Raw genomic sequence first — 20,258 nt, 5'->3', positions numbered from 1 at the left:
ATATGTATGTTCACATGCATGTCAGTGCATAAGCACATGCCTGCCCCCTGGCACCCCCATAAAGCCAGATGCACAAAATGGCACATGTATCTGGAGTCTGCCTGTAGTGGCTGGAGGCCCCGGTGTGCCCATTCTCTCTGTCTGTCTCTTTTCTATCTCTTTCTGCTTATAAATAAAAATTTTAAGGGCTGGAGAGATGGCGTAGCGGTTAAGCGCTTGCCTGTGAAGCCTAAGGAACCCGGTTCGAGGCTCGGTTCCCCAGGTCCCACGTTAGCCAGATGCACAAGGGGGCGCTCGCATCTGGAGTTCGTTTGCAGAGGCTGGAAGCCCTGGCGCGCCCATTCTCTCTCTCTCCCTTTACCTGTCTTCCTCTCTGTGTCTGTCGCTCTCAAATAAATAAAATTAGGAAGAAAAAAAAAAAAAAGAACTGTTGAAAAAAAAAAATTTAATATAGCAAAGGGAAGTTATTAGTGAAGAAAATTTTCTTCATGAGTTGAGAGTAGACTCAGTGTACAGTGTGTATAAAATCAGCAGCAGTGGACTATAAGGTCCCAGGCCTTCCATTCACTCATCACTCATTGATTAGTTCCCCCAGAGCACCCTCTAATCCTGCAAGTTCTGTGTATAGGCATATATCTATATATATTTTAAAATCTTACATAGTGTTTCTTTAACTGTATCTTTTTCATATTTAAATATGTTTAGATTCACAAGTACCCTTGTGTTACAACTGCCCACAGTATTCACTTCCATGACATGCTGTACAGAACTATAGCCCAGGCGTAATAGACTAGACCATATAGCCAAGGTACAGTATGCTAGACTGTCCATGTTTGTGTAAATACACTTTATGATGTTTGCATAATGACCAAAATCTCCTGACAACACATTTATTAGAGATAACCTCACGGATAAGCAATGAATGACTACATGTGCAGCAAAGTTCCTTGCCTCTAAGTTGCTCACAGGTGCTACAGATGGTCCCATGTGGATACCTGCAGGAGGAAAATGCTGAGCAGAAAAACCCTGAATTTTCAACAATAAGCCACAAGCAGACTGGCCCTTTGATCTTCTCTTTGCTATGCAAATAGAAATGATAATATGTAACAGAGGGAAGCCAGTGAGTTCTTCACAAGATGTACATAAATGGCTATAATAGCTAGACAGTCTTAGTTTTTGGTAACATTTCCATTATGATCTCATTTGTTGGTCATCTGATTAACCTGAATTTAGATGCTGGGACTGAATCCATTCAATCTATTGTCTATAACATTTCATTCAGGCTACTAACAGGACTCTATATAGGAAGAAGAGACCAGCCTAACATTAATTTCATTCATGCTTTCTGTGGTAGTTTGTATGCATGTCCCCCATAGACTCAGGGTTTTTTTTTTATTAAGTTTGTAATTTGAATTTTGCCTCGCTGGAGGAGGTGTCATTGGGGCAGACCCTGGGGTCCAGCCCTAAAGTGTGTTGGGTGTGGACCTGATTTCTAGCCCTAAGGTATGCAGAGATGTGTGAGCTCTGCCTGGGTCCCTGATGCTTGCTGGTTTTTTGGTGTATGTGCTAGTGATAGTGTTTGGTTGCTGCAGATTTTCTCTCTGCATGGAAGTATGGAAGCAATCTCTTCTGCCACTGATGTAACTTTTCCCTCGATGTATAAGCTTAAAATAAATCAATTCCTCCCCTAAACTGTGCCTTTAAAAAAATTAAATTATTATATTTATCAAGGAAGTGCAGGGCTAAAGAAAGGCATCCACATGGCTAGAGATCCTATGTGGAAAGCCTGGAAAAACTATGTAAAGAAAAGAGAGAAAAGAAAGATCAAGGAGCTCCTGCCATGTGGGGAGTTAGAGGGGATAAAGAACCTATGTGGAGAGTAAGGGTTGGGTCCTTTCCCCTCAGCTCAACCCAGCCTGGCCTGGGCCAAGCCAGCCCAGACCCACCTGAGGGAAAAACTTACCCACAGCTGGATTTTCCCAAGTGGTCAGAGAGTCTGCCTTCTGCTTGCAAAGGTATTTATAACCTTATAGTTGTAGGCTGTCTTCCTGCTCAGATGAACCAGAGGGACAGCTGATTGGTTAGGGCTAGGGGCTGTCTCAGGAAGAGGTTATCCCTGACATCAAGTTCCAGGGGCTGAACTTGACCAACCACAATATTTAAATTCTATGAAAGACCTTTCTCCAGGAGGTGTCCTGGTTTTTCATGGAAAAACAGGTCTAGGGAACTAGGCAAGAGATGAGAAGTTAGAACATCTTTGATTTCTAGCAAGTTCCGACTTTCCTGCCTTTTTACTTTCAGGAGTCCAGTTGCTCTAACTCTACTTCCTCTCATTTCCCCCTCTCATGTGAAGATACTCTAACTGCTGATAAAGTAAAGGGGACGATGATGTAAGATATTGAACTACTTCTGGTTGAATGGGGGTATAGAAATATGGCAGTTAGAGTCTCTCCCACACAGGGGAACTATTCTAAAGGACCCTGAAAGTGTATTGATGGAGTAAAGGAAGATAGTCTTGGAAGAAAATGTTGGGTAGGAAGAATAAAAGTAAAAATTTGGGCTGGAGAGATAGCTTAGTGATTCAGGCACTGACATGCAAAGCTTAAAGACTCATGTTTGACTTTCCAGGTACTATGTAAGCCATACACAGTGATGCAAGTGTTCAAGGTCTCACATGAGCACAAGGAGGCACATGTCTGGATCTGAAATTTATTGCAGTGGCTGGAAGCCATGGCATGCCAATTCTCTCTCTCTCTCTTTCTCTATCTCTATCTCTCTCTCTTTTGCTCATGCTCTCACATTAAAAAAAAAATCACTACTGTGAAAATCACACAGTGATTCTAAAATAAAATCAACGAAAAAGGAGTTAATGAGAAGTGGGCACACAACAAACTAGCCACCTTTAGGATTTTCCTTCTTGTGGACTTCTAGGCCTTGGGGAGAATTTCAGGGAACCCAAGTAGATGGAGTTGGATTGTCTCAAGACCATCTGAGCATGTTCCTGGGTTGTCTCCCAGAACTGCTTATCAAGTGGCACAGTACTGTCTGACATGGTCTGAATCTGTTTCTGTATGGCTTGTAAAATAAGAGACATTAGCAGAGCTATCAGGAAAATACACTCAACATTTAACCTTGATACTGGTGAATATACCATATTTTATATAATAGCATTCCAGAGTGTACCTTTTTACATTTGTCCTGGGGGTAGCCAGGGCCAAAGGTTGATAGCATATAGTCTTTGGGTATCATTAGGGGACTGTACAATATATTTTTGACCTCAAGACTTTTTTTTTTTTTTTTTTTTTTTTTTTTTTTGGTCTTTCAAGGTAGGGTCTCACTGTAGCTCAGGCTGACCTGGAATTCACTATGTAATCTTCTCACTGTGGCCTCAAACTCATAGCAATCCTCCTACCTCTGCCTCCTGAGTGCTGGGATTAAAGGCATGTGCCACACACCTGGCTCAGGACTTATCTAGTGATGTTCTGCCACATGTTACAAGGGAATCCGCATTGTTTCCAGTATAAGGAAGTCTTTTGAATGAAGTGACCCTGGGTGAAAGTCATCCATATATATTTTAATTTGGAAATAACGATTTTCACATCTATGGTTGTTTTTCCTTATTGTAAAATTAGAAGTATTAGAGAGGGGGAAAGCATGTCTTAAGGCCTTTTTTTCCTTTTTGGAAACTCTTATGTTACTTAATAGACCATTTATATAATATTTGAGGTATCCCTTTATCTTTGGTTATAGATTTCTCTCTGGGTGTTTAAGACCAAGCAAATAGCTTAGAGGTCACTAATGGCACTCCAAAGGAGATTTTAGGGACCCAGGAGTAGCCCCATAGCTTCTCCAATACTGATGTCTGTTAGGATGAGTCAGGGCTGTGCTGGCCAAGTAGTTTTCTCTTCCTTGGGAAGCCAGGATGACTGATTTCTCCTCAATTGTAACTCTCCTGTTTTGGACAGTGCATCAATTTTTTGTTTCTGGGTCTCTATATCCAACCTGATCAGGAAGATATGTGACTTGCCCGAGGGCCATTGTAGAAGTGTCCCATAATCTCCAGTGGCCTCACGACCTGGGAGAACAGGTCAAAATACTGGCCTTCTTAGCTCTGATGATTCCAACTGGCTTTGGCTTCTACATAGGTGATTAGAATGCTTAGAAAAGGAGTTATACCAACATTGAACATTTGATTACTGAAACCTATCCAGTTAAAGAATTACACAAATGTTTTAAGTTATTTTGCCTAACTGCTAAGTTTACTTATCCTGTGATGACATAAAGTATATCTGAAACATAGAAAGCAGACATGCTTTATCCTTTAAATATCTAATAGCTATAAATACAGGCATAACATGTTACCAGTCCTAAAAATAACATACATCTAAATCAATTAATTTAACCTAGAACTCGCAAGCAAAAAGGCAAGGAAGACAGTACAAAGTCTTGGCACCTATGTTTGAAAACATCTTTTATTAGTCCAGATATCTATGTTTGTACCAATTACCCAGGGAACATTGGAAACAGAACCACAGAGCTTGCAATTATTGCTCTCAGATAAGGACTATTGTTTGAACATGAGGCTGTACCCTAAAGCAGGGAATATGTTTTAAGAGTTAATTTTCTTATAAACTCTGGACTTGAGATGCCAGAAATGACACAATTACTTTACAGCTAAGCTCTAATATAACCCTTGACAAATCTGTTTTGAAAGAGAAAACACTATTTGACAACCAATATATTTAGCTTAATATTGGATAGCAATTGATCTTATGTATAATAGGAATTTTCATTTACAGAAAACAATTTGGCATCTTACTTATGACTTAAAATTGATAAAGCTTAGGAAAGCTATCCCACAATACTTTATGTGACAGGAGGATCAAAGTTATATTATGAGGGCTGGAGAGATGGCTTAGTGGTTAAGCGCTTGCCTGTGAAGCCTAAGGACCCCGGTTCGAGGCTCGGTTCCCCAGGTCCCACATTAGCCAGATGCACAAGGGGGCGCACGCGTCTGGAGTTCATTTGCAGAGGCTGGAAGCCCTGGCGCGCCCATTCTCTCTCCCTCCCTCTATCTGTCTTTCTCTCTGTCTGTCACTCTCAAATAAATAAATAAAAACTGAACAAAAAATATTTTTAAAAAAAGTTATATTATGAAATTGAGTCACTTAACCCTCAGTGATTAAACCTAGTGATGACCATTTGATAGAATTGTCATAAATGAAACAGGAGCTATCATTAAAGTCACAATGTTTGTCACTTCCTTTTCCTTGTCAGAGACAATTGGCCATTTTGACTGTGGACAGGGTCTGGGAGGCACATGGCTTAAACTTAAATGGGGTCTGAGATAAAGGGGGTGTCATCCCTTTATCCAGAGTCCAGCTTGCCATGACTTTAAATATCATATAACAGTAAGCATGAGCAAAAGGAAATGACAGAGCAGAGGGGTAGGCATCCCAATATTTCTCGTCTTATTTTGCAACTGCTTACTTGTTTTTACCTAGGAAATATATTTTACCCATTTGTAATACACAAGGTGATAGGGTCCTGTCGATGTCTAACCTGGTTAGACCTCCAAAGAATGTGGAACACATCTGTATTCATGAGTTTGTGACCCACCAAGGATAGGACATCACCTGTGTCTAATGTAAGCTCTATTTAGATTAAGTCTGTTTCCCTATATGAGACTTTTAGAGCATCTTTAAGGGTCTGTAAATAGTTTTAAAATCCTAATTATAGGCATGGTGTTTATTTATAGTTAGCCTGAAAATAAAGTTTTTGTTCCTTATAAAGTGAAATTAATTTTAGGCAAAATTTGGTCTTTTTAGACCTCCTATATCCTTTCTATATATGCTCACATTCTTCCATATATTTTTAACATTCTGATCTAATTTCCACTCAAAAATAAGCACTTTTAACAAGCATCCTATGTATCCAGCACTTAAAAATTCCTTCCCAATTCCTTCAGGCATCTCATCTCAACCCATAAGACTACTAGGAGAGACTACATCAAATTGATTAATCTTATAGCTCACTGACAAAGAAGCAAGTAGTATAGTTTAAAAAAGTTAATTAACCATCTTATTATTGGAAATTTGCATAGAAACAGCCTTCACTGAAAAACTTAGAATATCCTTATTGTTATGTTACCAAAACTCTCTACATTTTAAATGAAATTTAAGAAAAATGACAGCCAGACTTATAAGACCAGCATATATGCCTACAAATTTCATATAACCCATTGATTTGAGACATCTCCTGTTAATAAACTCCATGAAATACATTTTTTAATGTTATAAGCCTCTGAATACAGGAAAAACATGACAAATGTTCTGGGGATAATCATTAACACCTCAAACACATTTGGAAATGATTTTATTAAGAGTAACTAAGGCAGATTTTTGTTGACTTGAGGCAGGTTGGTCTGAAACTCAGGCGAGTTGTTTAGTCCTTTAAAATGACAGGACTGTTGTAATCTCTTAAAATACCTAGAAAATTATGAGCCACCACCTTGGGGAGAATTTTGTTGTTTTCAATAATCCTCTATATAGGTTGAAGGTGAACTAGAACATAAACTCAGTAATTATATTTCTGATGTTATGTTACAAATTATGGCCTGCTTATATAAAATTTTAGCTCACTGTAGGCTTTAGTTAAATCTGACTTATAAAGATAAAAAACAAAAAAGAAAAAATAACACCTTGAAATAGATGTCAATTAAAACTTAAGGAGAGATCTATTGGACTGGTTGGATTAGGAAAGCTACACTGTAATTTATCACATATAATAAAGAAACCAAAAGGTGTCTATAAATAACATCTTATTTGTTTAAAGCCTAAGCGAAAGAGAAAATATTACAAACAGTTATTAACAAGTTGTTCTTAATCATTAAGCAATTTGGAAAACATCAAATTAAAATTATGTACTTATTTTTACCAAGCAATTTAAAAGTCACGTGGAGTTTGAATAGGGAACCTTGAATTGGTGATTCTCCTGTCTCAGTTTGCTGAGTCGCTAGGATAATAGGCCTGTGCCATCAACCCTAGCTCATTGTACTTTTTATAATACCTGCATGAATAAATGATTTACAGTTATGTAAAGATAGATTTGTCATAGAGCACGTTGGCAGAAAATCACAGCAGTTAGCAAGCACCATCAGACATGTCTTTTCCCATTGTGTCTGTATTTCCTGAGAGACAGCATGGTTACCTTCCCCCGCATCCCCCCGCCCCGGCTGACACAGCCACAGGCCTCAGCTCCACCGCAGGGTGGAGGCATGTGGCCGGGACCCAGACCCCTTGAAGAAACCTCTGCAGCTAGGCCCCTAGATCTGGGCCTTTGCTCGGGCAGTTTCTGTCTCCCCTCGTTTAGGTGACCAGAGACCCGCGGGCTGGGGGCTCACTGCACTTTGGAGGCACAGCCTCAAGTCTCCAATTGAACTGGGCAGACCCAGAGCAGGAGTCAGAGCTCCATGCTCCCACACCCCCATAGGCAACCATGCGTCTTGTGGCACAGTGGCTTGTAATGAAAGAAGGAGGGAAAACTTAGAAGACATTCCAGCCGGCTGTCTTTGGTTCCCCAGCCTCCAAGTGGCTTTGAGGCCCCTCCCCCTCAGCTCAACAGGACGAGCCCCCATAGTCCAGGAGTTCAGCCTTGTAAAGTGTAGCTGGGGGTCCAAGAAGCTCAATTAAGCTCGTCTCTCTCTCCAAGGTGAAATCGTCACCTTTACAGAAGAACCCTGCCTGGTACCATGCCGTTTCGGTCCCAGGCGATAGCATGCATCAACAGCGGTCACAATTCCCGCAGAGTGGAGCAGGGTCAGGCAGCTGGAGATGCCAAGGCGCCTCCTGGTGAGTGGGAGCTGTGGTGGAGAATCCCCAGCCCGAAGAGAGGCCTGTCTGCCTGCCTGGTCACCGCCAACACCATTCACCATCCATTCCCCTTAGCTAAGTCAGAGTTAGTGTATTTAACCTCCAGCAAGAAGACAAAGCAAGCCAGTTTTCCTGCAAGTGAATAGAAGTGGTAGAAATACCCCAAGTCTTGCTCACAGCCGGAAAAAGGGCTTCCCATTGTCTCTCATAATATTCTTTCTCAAGATACTCCCGCCTGGATCGCCAATATGTAATGCAATGCTCAGGGTCCAGGAAAGTGCCTGAGCCCCAAACCCTAGGTTTGTTTATAATTTTAATCCAAGAATTGAACAAAAAAGACTAAGAAGGGTACTTATTAAATTATTATATTTAGTGAGGGAGTACAGAGCCAAGGAAAGGCACCCACGTGGCTAGAAATCCCACATGGAGGGCCTGGAAAAACATGGAAAGAAAAGAGAGAAAAGAAATTTCAAGGAGCCTCTGCCATGTGGGGAGTTGGAGGAGATAAAGAGCTCGTAAGGAGAGTGAGAGCTAGGGACCTCTCCCCTCGGCTCAACCCCGCTGGGCCTGGGCTGGCTTACAAACGCACCCATAGCTAGATGTTCCCAAGTGGTCAGAGGTGTGCCTGGTTTTGATGTTCATCCCAGCCATGTGAAGCTGACTACAATAGCACCATAGATCCTGGATGAAACTAATTGAAAAAAAAAAAAAAAAAAAAAGGAATTCCATACACTGTCAGGTCCCATCTTAGAAAGTCAGCTATCTTTCTCCCTAGGTTTTTATATTGAGTTTTCCATTAGAGCTGAGAAATTAACTCAGGTATAACTGGATATATCCAGCCAGAAGCAGGAAATGTAGGGAAACTCTTATAACCAGAACAACCCTGGCCTATGAGCTAAGGCTTTTCTCAGTGCCTTGCACAAGTTATATCATTGATCTTCAGCTAACGTCAAGGACAAATTTTGGGTCACTTTTTCTAATTAAATGACTCCTGACATAGGGATTACTGCACAAAGATGTGACTGAATAGTGACTCTTATACATGCAAAGTTTCCTTGGTTATCCAAGGGAAGTCTCATTTAAGATTGATCTTACTTAGATAGCAGTTGCACGCTCTACTGATAACATTTCCTTAAATATTTGGTAGTCTTTGTAAAATACATCTTATTTTAATCATTTCACTAGTTCTCATTAGGAAAAAAAGAAAAGCACTCAAAATTGTTCATTACAAATGACCCTGTCTTTTTTTGTCTGTTCCCCAGTAGAACTTCTATTATTTATTTATTTATTTATAAGATGGTTATATTCTTATTTCCCCTGTCCCCGTCCCAATTCTGTCGAGAGTCTTCATTGTAGGGACCAAGAGGCCTCAGTCAGTCCCTACAGGGATGGGAGAAACATGGTGCCTCAGCTATTTGTACCCACCCTGAGGCTCTTACAGTCTTTCTTCCCCCTCTTCTGCAATGTTCCCTGAGCCTTGGCAGGTATCCCACTAGGACTTTCAAGCATGATATAGTTCTTTCTTCCTTTGACTTGAGGGAGAAAATAAATAACCACGCTGAGGAGTATCCTGAGGGTTTGAGGAGTTCCATCAACAGTGCTGAGACTCCATGTCCCTAGTAATGTGGGCGTCTGTCTCCAAACCATCAGCTTTTCCTAATGTGCTGAGTGCTTCTCTGCATGGGTCACTGTTCTCAATCTGCTCATATGTAGGTCAGCAGTTTTTATTAGCTATGGACATACTCAGTATGTAAACAGCACATGTTGGTACCATCCTTTTCCTCATCCCTGCCCCCTCCAAAGAGACCCCCCCTCACTGGGCATGCAGGTCATCCCCATGGGGATTGTGGGTCGTGCATTGTGGAGGCAGCAGTCAGTTATGGGGAAGAGGCAATGTCTCTGTGCAGAATGTCCCAACTTGTGGCTCTAACAATCTTTCTGCCCCGTCTCCCATGAAATTCCTTAAGCTGTGTTGGATGCATTTTAAGTCTACTTCAGTGATGGGCTCTTAGGAGCCTCTGGATCTCTGGTTTGGTAGGTGTTGAGTGTCCTCAGTGTCTGTCTCCTTCACCCGTGTGATGATATTAGGCTCACAGAGAAAGCAGCACTCTGGCTCATTTCTCCAGTTCCTCTATGGTTTCGGCTGGGGCCCTGGTGAAGTGTGATGGGTCATTTCTCTCCTCAGGTCCCACTTCCATCTGAAAAAGAGAAGCAGATTCTCTAATGGACAGTGAACTCAGCACAGGTCAAACAGGATAACCACTATTAGTTTAGAGAAAATTTAATGAGTGTAGACCTTCTTGTAGCCCAAGATTAGTTACTAAGATAGACACAGCTCATTGCTGAAAAAGCAAAATAATGCCTAACTTCTATCCAAGTACAGCCTTGGGGACACATGCAGTGTCACTATGCCTACAATTTCCTACAATTTGGGGGATTTTGCATGTGGGACTTGAATCAATTTGGGAATATGGGTTAATTCCCACCAACATGATTTCCATATTGGTTGGTGTGCCTTGGGGTCCCTAGTCTACTTCTAATAATTGTTCCCAATTTTTGATTCTAGAGGGACTGAACAAAAGAGGCAGGTCCAACCTGTCCTATATATTCACATCGGCACTCAGGTAGCACCCGTCACCCCAAGAATGACTGAGTAAAGGCTATAGGAGTGGACATGAGGAAACCATCCAGAGGTATTGGTAGGATCTTTGCATGGAAAATACAGGAGCTGGAACCTCGTACTGCTGATATCCTTCGAATGGAACTGTCCACAAAGTTAAGGAGAATTGAGTTCAAACAGTGGTTGGATACATCTCATGAGAGATGGACAGGCCAGTAATCAATTAAATTTCAGGCACTTATGTAGTTTTGGACATCAGAACTAGGCACTTGACAGTTCTTCAATGCCTCTCCTATGCCACAGGACCTGTGCATGGGGTACTTCATCCTTGATACGATGGCAGCTGTTCTTCCTTCAGTGCCAAAAATAAGTCACTTTTTTTGTCTTTTGTATCTATTAGCTAATGGTACTCTGACTCTCCAGTTACAAGCATCAGGCTCAAAACAAGAACATTTTTATAAAACTTACCCAAATACATACAGACTATCTTAAGGGTATTCAACATACAATGTCCTCAAATAACTGTCATAAATGATGTAGCACCATGTGAGTCCAGTAACTCAGTCCAGGTGGCTGAGTCAGAATTTAGCTTGAATTCACCAGACAACCTCTTGATTGGGCTTCTTCCTGGACAGTTTGCCAGCTACCCTGCTTGAAGAGGCCCCTGGGGGAAAGAGAAGAATCATATGACATTACTTTTTTGTATGTTAGATAAGAATCCAACTTAATCCTCTTATATGTAGATATCAAGTTTCCTTAGCACCATCTGTTGAAAAGACTGTCTTCCCCCATTGAATAGTTTTAGTCCCATATTCAAAATATTTCACCATATATATGAGGGGTTCTTTCTGGACCTGAATTCTATTCCATTGGCCTACATGTCTGTCTGTATGCCAATGGCATGCTTTTTGGATTACTGTTGCTTTGTAGAAGGTTTGAAATCAGAAAGTATTAGTCATCTAGCACTGAACTTCTTTTTCTAAATTATGTTGGGTATTTTAGGTTCTTTGTCATTCCATTTAAATTTTAGGGGCTAGATTGCTTAGTGGTTAAGGTGCTTGCCTGCAAAGCCAAAGGACCCAGGTTCAATTCCTCAGGACCCACATAAGCCAGATAACAAGGTGGCACATGCTTCTGGAATTCATTTGCAGTGGCTGGAGGCCCTGGTGTGCCCATTCTCTCTCTCTTCTTTCTCGAATAAATAAATAGGATAAAATAAATTTTAGTAATTTTTTTGCTATTTCTGAAACAATAAGTAATTGTGTATTTGATGGTATTTGCATTAAATCTATAGAGCTCTTTGAGTAATGTTGACATCTCAATAATATTGTGTTCCAAACCATGAATGTAAATATACTTCATTTATTTATGTCTTTTTAAATTATGTTTAAAGTTTTCATTGTAAAGCTCTTTGTCTTCCTTAATTCCTTTTTTATTCTTTTTAAACATAGTTTGTTTATTTCCTTTTAAGGAGGAAGGAGGAGAGAAATACAGAGAGAGAAGACAAACAGACCATGGGTACTCCAGGGCCTCCAACCACTAAAAATGAACTCCAGATGCATGTGCTACTGTGAATCTGGCTTTATGTGGGTACCAGGGAATCAAACTTGGGTTGTTAGGCTTTGTAGGTAAGTACCTTGCCTGCTGAGCCATCTTTCCAGCCACTGTTTTATTCTTTTTGATGCTATCACAAATGAAGTTTTAAAAACTAATTTCCTTTCAGATTATTTATTTTTAACATACATACATGCTACTGTTTTTTTTTTTTGTACTAACTTATATTCTATTGCTTTGATGAACTTATTAGTGTCATTGGTATTGGAGGGAATGTTTATAGCTTTCTAATTATAATTAACAAAGAGATATAAAGCTGGGTATGGAAGAACAGCCTTGTGACGCAAGCACTTTGGATATGGAGGCATGGGGATCAAGAGGTCAAGGTAGCTTAGACTACTTAGGGTGAGACCAGCTTCATCTACATGATAATGTATATTCAAATAAGAAAAAAAAGATAAAATTTTACTTTTTTTCTTTCCAATTTGACTTCCTCTTATTTCTTTGTCTTGTCTAATTTCTTTAACACTGTGTTAAATATACAAGGAGAAAGTGAGTACCCTTTTCTTAATTCTGGCTTTAAGGGAAAGCTTTCAGCCTTTTACCAGTGAGAATCATGTTTATCATTGGGTTTTCTTATGTGGAGTTTATCATGTTGAGGTATTTCCTTGTATTCTTAATTTCTCAAATGTTGCTTTTTAAATCATGAAATGATGTTGCATTTTTATTAAATAGTTTTCGTGCATCAGTTGAGGTGATCAGTACATTATTCTGCTAACAGAGATTATCACATGTTATAGAGACAGAAATCAAGCCTTGCGTCATCACAGTCTGATTGGAGGAAGTGATCTTGTGCTATTGTAGCTGCCTGACAAAGCTACAGAAAATTCTTTTCAGAGAATGGTAATCTCAAACAGATCCACATCTCATTTACTGTCCAACATCCAATGAAAATTGCTATGAAACAGAATCAAGCTGAAGAAAAACAGAAATAAATGCACAGGAAACTCAGATATCAGAGTTATGAGACACAGACTTGAAAGAATTGGAGATCCATGTTTACTTAAGGAAAAGTAAAATGCAACTAGCATTTTTAAAACTGAAATTAAGAGTAGAACAATTGGAAATAAAAGCAGGTTAAATACAAGGAAAAGAGTAGTGTAGTAAATCAGTGAATACATGATTTAAAACATACAGATTGAGGCACAGTAGAAGGAAGAAGGAACAAGGTAAAAGAGGGCAAAAAGCTCTAATATGAATATGACTGGAGTCTAATGAGAAAAACGAGAAAAGGTAGCAGATGAAATAATTAGATGGTGACGGAGAATTTTCTGGACTGAAGCAAAGCCACAGATCCAGGATAAAAGAAAACCACACCTGAGTGAAGCATGATAGACCCGATTAATGCCACAAACAACACAGCACATGCACGAGCAGAGCCCAAAGATGAGCACACTCAAAGCAAGCCGAAGTGATGAGGGAGCTATGTTTCCTTTAAAAAGCCAAATAATCAAAAACAGATATGTTAGGAAACGCCAAATAACACCTTTTAAAAATGTTGAAATAACTACCCTCCAAAAATTCAATGTATAAGGAAAATGTCTTGAAAAACTGAGGATGAAATAGAGTTCCAAAACATTAAAAAGTGAGGATTTGTCATTATCATACTTTCAGTCAAAATAATAGTAAAAGTGATTGTTAAGGTAAAAAGTTAAAAAAAAAAGCGTGTGAATTTAGGACGAAATAAAGATCAAGGAATGGGGCAATTACAAAGTAAATCTAATTGAACACTGACTTCATTCATAACCAACCAACTAATAGAAAGGAAAATAAAGTAAAAATTTCTTCACTAAATAACAAAGGCAAAATAAAATATTGCGGAAGAGACAGAAAAACAAATGTAGTAAAATGATAGGCAAAAACATATATAAGTAATTATATTCAAGGTAAAAGAAAACAACAATCCAATTGATATATACAAAGGTTAAGCCTACATTAAATCACTAAAACCCAAGTATATGCTGTTATATACATATACATATATATGTATATTTTAGAGAGGACAGTGAGAGAAAGAGTAAGAGCTTGCCAGGGCCTCCTGCTGCTGCAAATCAATTCCAGGTGCATGCATCACTTAGTGTGTCTGGTTTAATGTGGGAACTGGGGAATTGAACCCAGGCCTACAGCCTTTGCAAGCAAGCACTTTTAACCACTGAGCCATTTTCCCTGGTCATATATACAACTTTTAAAGATATATCTAAAATATAATGAATGAGAAGAAAAACTGAATGTAAACAAATAAAAGTGTATATTTGTTATTAGTAGAAGGCTACTGTAGATATGACATCTAAAACAGACTTCTCTAAGAAACATGAATAAAGATTAGAGGGAAAAATGAGAAAAAATTAAGTGTATAAAAGAATTGGTTCTTTAGGAAGATACAGCAGTTATCAATTTCTTCGGACCAATGATCCCAGCTTCAAAATGTAAAAAGGAATATGTCATAAAAGTAAAGAAGTAAACATATCCACAATCTTAATGGTATTCTTTAGTATACCTCTATAAGAAACTGGGAACAGAGTAGAAGTAATCAAAGTGGGAAAGAGCTGGATGTTTTGCCTAAATTAACAAATATGTACCACTGAGCTCCCCAGATGTGGAAAACACTTTCTTTTTTTCAAGTCTACATGAAACATTTACCAAAATAAACCATTCTGGGTCATTAAAATAGTCTTGCCATAATTTGAAAGTTTGAAATGGGCAAAAAAATTCTTTGATCTTATTGAAATTATGTTATAAATTATGAACATGTTTGGAAGTTGAGCATTTTAGTGAAAATTAAAAATACTAAAATTTTTTAAATTTACATGCATGTGTGTGTGTGTATGTGTGTGTGTGTGTGTATGCACATCTGTATATGTGGCAGGCCCTTTTTCTGCTGCAAACCAACACCAGACACATGATTTAGCAATGTGCCATACTTGGGGGCATGGCAGTAGAACACAGACCATCAGGATTTGCAAACAAGCACTTTTAACCACTGAGCCATTTCCCCAGCCTTAGAAAATACTTTACTTAAATGATAATAAAAATATAACATACCAAAACTTCTGTCATATTTCACTACATAAAACTTGTGATGCTCACATTGTCCCATTGTATAACTACAGTAAACATTAGGAAAATAATATAATGTTGTTATAGACACCATAGGACAATCAATTGAAAAACTGCATAAACACAGTTTCTTTGGAAAATGATAACAAAATAAACTCAAGCAGAATTTAGTAAGTCCTAATAGTCCTGTATGTATTGAAGAGATTAAGTCTATAAGTTAAATTTTTCTCAAACAGAAAATTCCAGGCCCAGATGTCATCCCTAGAGAATTCTAATATTTAAGAGAAAACCTAGCATAAATCTCTGAAGATTAGCAAATGTAATGAATGATTACAATTCTAAATAAGCAAGTCCTTGTTTTTCCAGTATTGGATCTTTCCAGTATCAAGGTATAACAGCCCACTCAATAACAAATTGCCTGAAAGCAAAGTGAATATGGAATGAGTAGTAACATACATGAGGAAATCAAAAGTTCTATCAATTCATAACCAGATATGTGGACTATAACATGTACTTGTATTTTTCTTGTTATGTTATGCCTGTGTTTCTGTTTCCAAAATATTTTTGCTTGCCGTCTTTGTTCTCTGTCTTAGTTTACATAGAGTATGTTGGTTGCCATTAGCCTGGCAGTGTATAGGAGATGAAATGTACACTGAAATAGGAGGAAAGGAAATGATCTGTAAATTGTTAGCCTTGTTGCTGAACACAGTAGCTGAGGAACCAGGGCAAAGGGTATCTGAGAAGGAAACAGATTTTGGTCCCCCACACTGGACTCCTTACAGAGAGCTCACAGCTATCCTCTGCCAAGGACTTACAGGGGCAGCTGGAAGCTGCACTCCAAATGACAATTGGTGTAAAAGCAGTCACCATCTATGGAACAAAGCGTATGCCAAAGTGAGTGGAAGGTGGTGCATGCAGTAAGAGAGGATGGAACACAGAGTGAGATCCCTTGGGTGGCTGAGGATCACACCCAGAGGCAACACATCTGAATAATTCCTCTTGAGCGAGGCGTAGCTCATGCTATTCCTGGATCTAAGCCTGCTGAATATGTTGGGTTTTGATAGTGATCAAGATTACACATCAACAGATAATCGAGTGAACAAATGGATTAACATCATACTCTAAGTATGAGCCCAAGAATGTGTTTGAAACATCTGCGATGAGAAGTACTGGAACAGAGCCACGGAAACAGACCAACAGATTGTAGCCCTTGGGACAGAATCCGCTGTTTGATGAGCTTAATAAGTGTTGTGTTTTCTGATACTGCTTCTCCAGCAAGCTCAGATCCCCCAAGAGCAGAGTAGCTAAGGAACAAGGTTCTAAGTGAACCCTCACAAAATCAAAAGGGAAGTCCAAGTCTCTGAATGAGGGGGCCAATTACCAACTTCGAGACACGGGTGGCACCCCACATCCAGCTTAAAGTTTCGTTATTTTCTTGGCTTCTTGGCTCAGTTCACAAAGCAGCGCTTCTACTCACCTGTCATAAGCAGGTTTTTATCTCAACAAGAGATTTTCATGAACTTGGAAAATTCCCATCTTGTTACAACAGTGCTGTGAAATAACAGTAGGTAGTTTAAGCCTTTCTTCCCAAGAAGCTGAAGTCATATTTTGACATACATTTATTTCATCTTAAAACAACTCCTTGGAGCTAGGAGCAGGAAGGGATTAAATACATTTGGCAGGTGGAACACTCAAAGCTTGAGCAAGATGTACGTGGCAAATGTAGTAGAGAATGGTATGTGGTACTTCTGGCTGCCAGCCTAATTGCCTGTCCCTGCCAGGGCCTTTCTTGGGTGACTTTCCTGGATCTACTTCTCTCCATAGGAATCAACAAACACTTGTTGACATTTGCTATGTGCACCCGTAACTAGGTTTGGTGAGGGTAGAATGGACAATATGGTTTATTAGGCAACGTCCATTCTACTCCTCCCTTGAATGGCATGTTAATCTGTTTGGGCTGCCAAGGAACTTTACCACAAGTCAAACAGCTTAAAAGAACAAAAATTCCTCATAGGTCCAAAGGCTGGGAAATCCACCATCAAGGCACTTAGAAATGTTGTGTCTGATAGTCTCTCTCTCTCTCTCTCTCTCTCTCTCTCTCTCCTTCATTGACAGTGCCTTCTTGTCACAGCCTCACATGGTTAAAGGGCTGAAAAAGTCCCTTCGGGCCTCCATCATAAAGGCTTTCCTCATATTGGAGGGCCACTGGAGATGGCTGGGCTCTTTGGCATGCCTTTGGCCATAATTTTTTCTGCATCTATCAGTACTTCTCAATTGTCCTTCCTCCTCATATCATTACCCTTGGGATTAGAATTCAACTCATGTACTTTGGAAGGGTACAAACATTCAGCTCATAAGAAAGAACAAGGGGCTGGGGAGATTGCTCAGAGGTTAAGGCACTTGCCTGTAAGCCTAATGATTTGGGTATGATTCCCCAATACCTATGTAAAGCCAGGAGCACAAAGTGATGCATGCTTCTGGAGTTTGTTTGCAGTGACTTGAGGCTCTGGCAAGCCCATTCTATCAGCCCTCCTCCACCCACCCAATGGATAGGCATATGACCAAAGAGATACCTCCAATATGTTTCTAAGGAGTGTATTCTTACCCTTAAGAGAGCAACAGAAAAGCAGACTCTCCTTAGCCAATTGCTACTGGCAGTCATCCCAGGGCCCAGGAAGAATATAGTCTCAGGATCAAGCTGGCATGGTGGACAGCAGTCCTCGGTGGGATCACTGAATCCTGGGTCTATGAAAGATGACGCCCATTCCAACTCCTGGCTTTCCTCTCTTAAGGAGACTGTTGTAGTCAGGTTCACATTGCTGGCAGAAATCACCTGATCAAGAGCAGCCTGTGGGAGAAAACTTTTACTTTGGCTTATACACTCTAGGGGGAAGCTCCATGATGGCAGGGGAACACGATGGCATGAGCAGAGGGCAGATATCACCTCCTGGCCAACATCAGGTAGACAACAACAGGAGAGTGTGACAAGGGACAGTGGATATAATACCCATAAGCCCTCCCCCAATAATACACTAACTCCAAGGGGCATTAATTACCAAATCTCCATCAGCTGGGAATCTAGCATTCAGAATACCTAAATTTATGGGGCACACCTGAATCAAACCACCACATTCCGCCTCATAAACAAATAACCATCCATGATGTAAAATGCAATGCATGCATCCAACTTTAAAAGTCTCCATAGTTTTTATCAATCCCAATGATATTCAAACATCCCCATAGTCCAAGGTCTTTTAACTGAGCCATAATACCAAAAAAATCCCCCCATTCCATAATGACACAGAATAAATACTCATACTGCAAAAGATGGCACTGGGCTTAGCAAAGAAATATTCAACCAATAGAAGATTTAAACATGGCAAACATCAAGCTCTGTAGTTCCAAGACCAACAAATCCAAGTCTCCAAGTCCAATAATTCTAACCAGCAACAAGTCTCTGGAGTTCCAATTCCGCCCCTCCAATTAAGCTACTCACAGTCCTAGAAAACTTCATCTGGGGCCGACAGCTCTCCTTGGCAGCCATCTCATGGTCTCAGCATCTCCACTGGGTTTCCACTGTAACCCACAGTTCATCCTCTCAGTTCCATAGGGTCTCCATGCAGGCATCCAGCAAACCTGCTTCACACTGCCCCATGGTCATTTCCAAAACACAAGACTGTGTTGCAAACTCAATGACCCTCTCTTTCATGCATTTATACTCCACAATACCAGGTAAGGTACCAATTTGCTAATCCAGGGGGGAATAAAGAAGACTTGGAAGATTAAGACACTCCTTGAGTATTCAGCCCTCTTCAAAATAGTCTACATAATTTCTGTTGTCCAAATGCAAGTCAGCTGACCAAATATCAGTGGTTGTAATCTCTCAATTTCAGTAGAACAGGCAGCAATTTTGGCCCAAAGATTTCTTTCTGTGCCATATCCCTCTGCACACACCAGTCCGTTTCTACACACTGCAACCCTACACAAGTTCTCAGGACACAGGCATAACAGCATCCCTCTAACACAAACTACCTCTAGGCTAGTCCAAGCAAAGCTCTTTCTCATCTTCACATGCCAGACCTCAGTCCATAGTTCTTACTGAATTCAGATCTTTCTACTCTGACCAGAATAGTCCATCAACCTGTACTTACAGCATTGCAAGGCATCTCTTAGGCCAAGGTTTCAAATACTTCCACATTCCTCTTGAAAATCAGCTACTAAAGGCCAAAGCTACCCAGTCAGATGTCCAACAGCAAACAACCCCACTCCTGGTACCCACGTTACTGTTGCAGTCAGGTTCGCATTGCCAGCAGAAATAACCCTTCCAAGAGTACCTTGTGGGAAAATAAAAAGCTTATCTTGGTTTACAGCCATGGGGGGAAGCTCGAAGATGGCAGGGGAAAAGGAAGGCATGAGTGAGGATGGACATCAGCCCCTGGCCAATATAAGGTAGACAATAGCAACAGGAGAGTATGCCAAACACTGGCATGGGAAAACTGGCTATAATACCCACAAGCCCAACCCCAACAATATACCACCTCCAGAAGGCATTAATTTCCAAATCTCTATCAGCTGAGAATCTAGCATTCAGAACACCTAAATTTATGGGGGACACCTGAATCAAACCACCATAGATACCTAAGGAAAACTGTTGTATTAGCTAGAATGAGCTTGTTTACTTATTGTTCATAGCTGACACATTATGTGACCCAAAATAATTTAGAATAAACTATCCTCAAACACATAGGCATTCCAGTTCCAGACCCTCCTTCCAGCCTTTTTTGCACCCAGCTAGGACCTGGAAGTTGAAACCCCAAGTGTCAGGATGAAGATATTTCATATCCAATCTCAAGTTCTCCTCAGCCTTCTTCCCTTCACAGTATTAAATAGTCGTGGTTAAGCCTCTGGTTATTTGGGTTTATGATGAGATTCAGCTTTATTACAAAATTCTCCATGTGAAATTTGCCCAGGGTCATGATGGGGATAGCAGAATTAAATGCTTTTCAAATCATGTCTCTGGCTATACTGTGACATCTATGCTTCAAGTTTTCCCCATAGTATTTTGTTCCTGGGAGAAAGAAGAAGAAAGTCACACT

Source organism: Jaculus jaculus, chromosome 7 (assembly GCF_020740685.1).
Source record: "Jaculus jaculus isolate mJacJac1 chromosome 7, mJacJac1.mat.Y.cur, whole genome shotgun sequence".
NCBI lineage: Eukaryota > Metazoa > Chordata > Mammalia > Rodentia > Dipodidae > Jaculus > Jaculus jaculus.
This window is presented reverse-complemented; position numbering follows the sequence as displayed.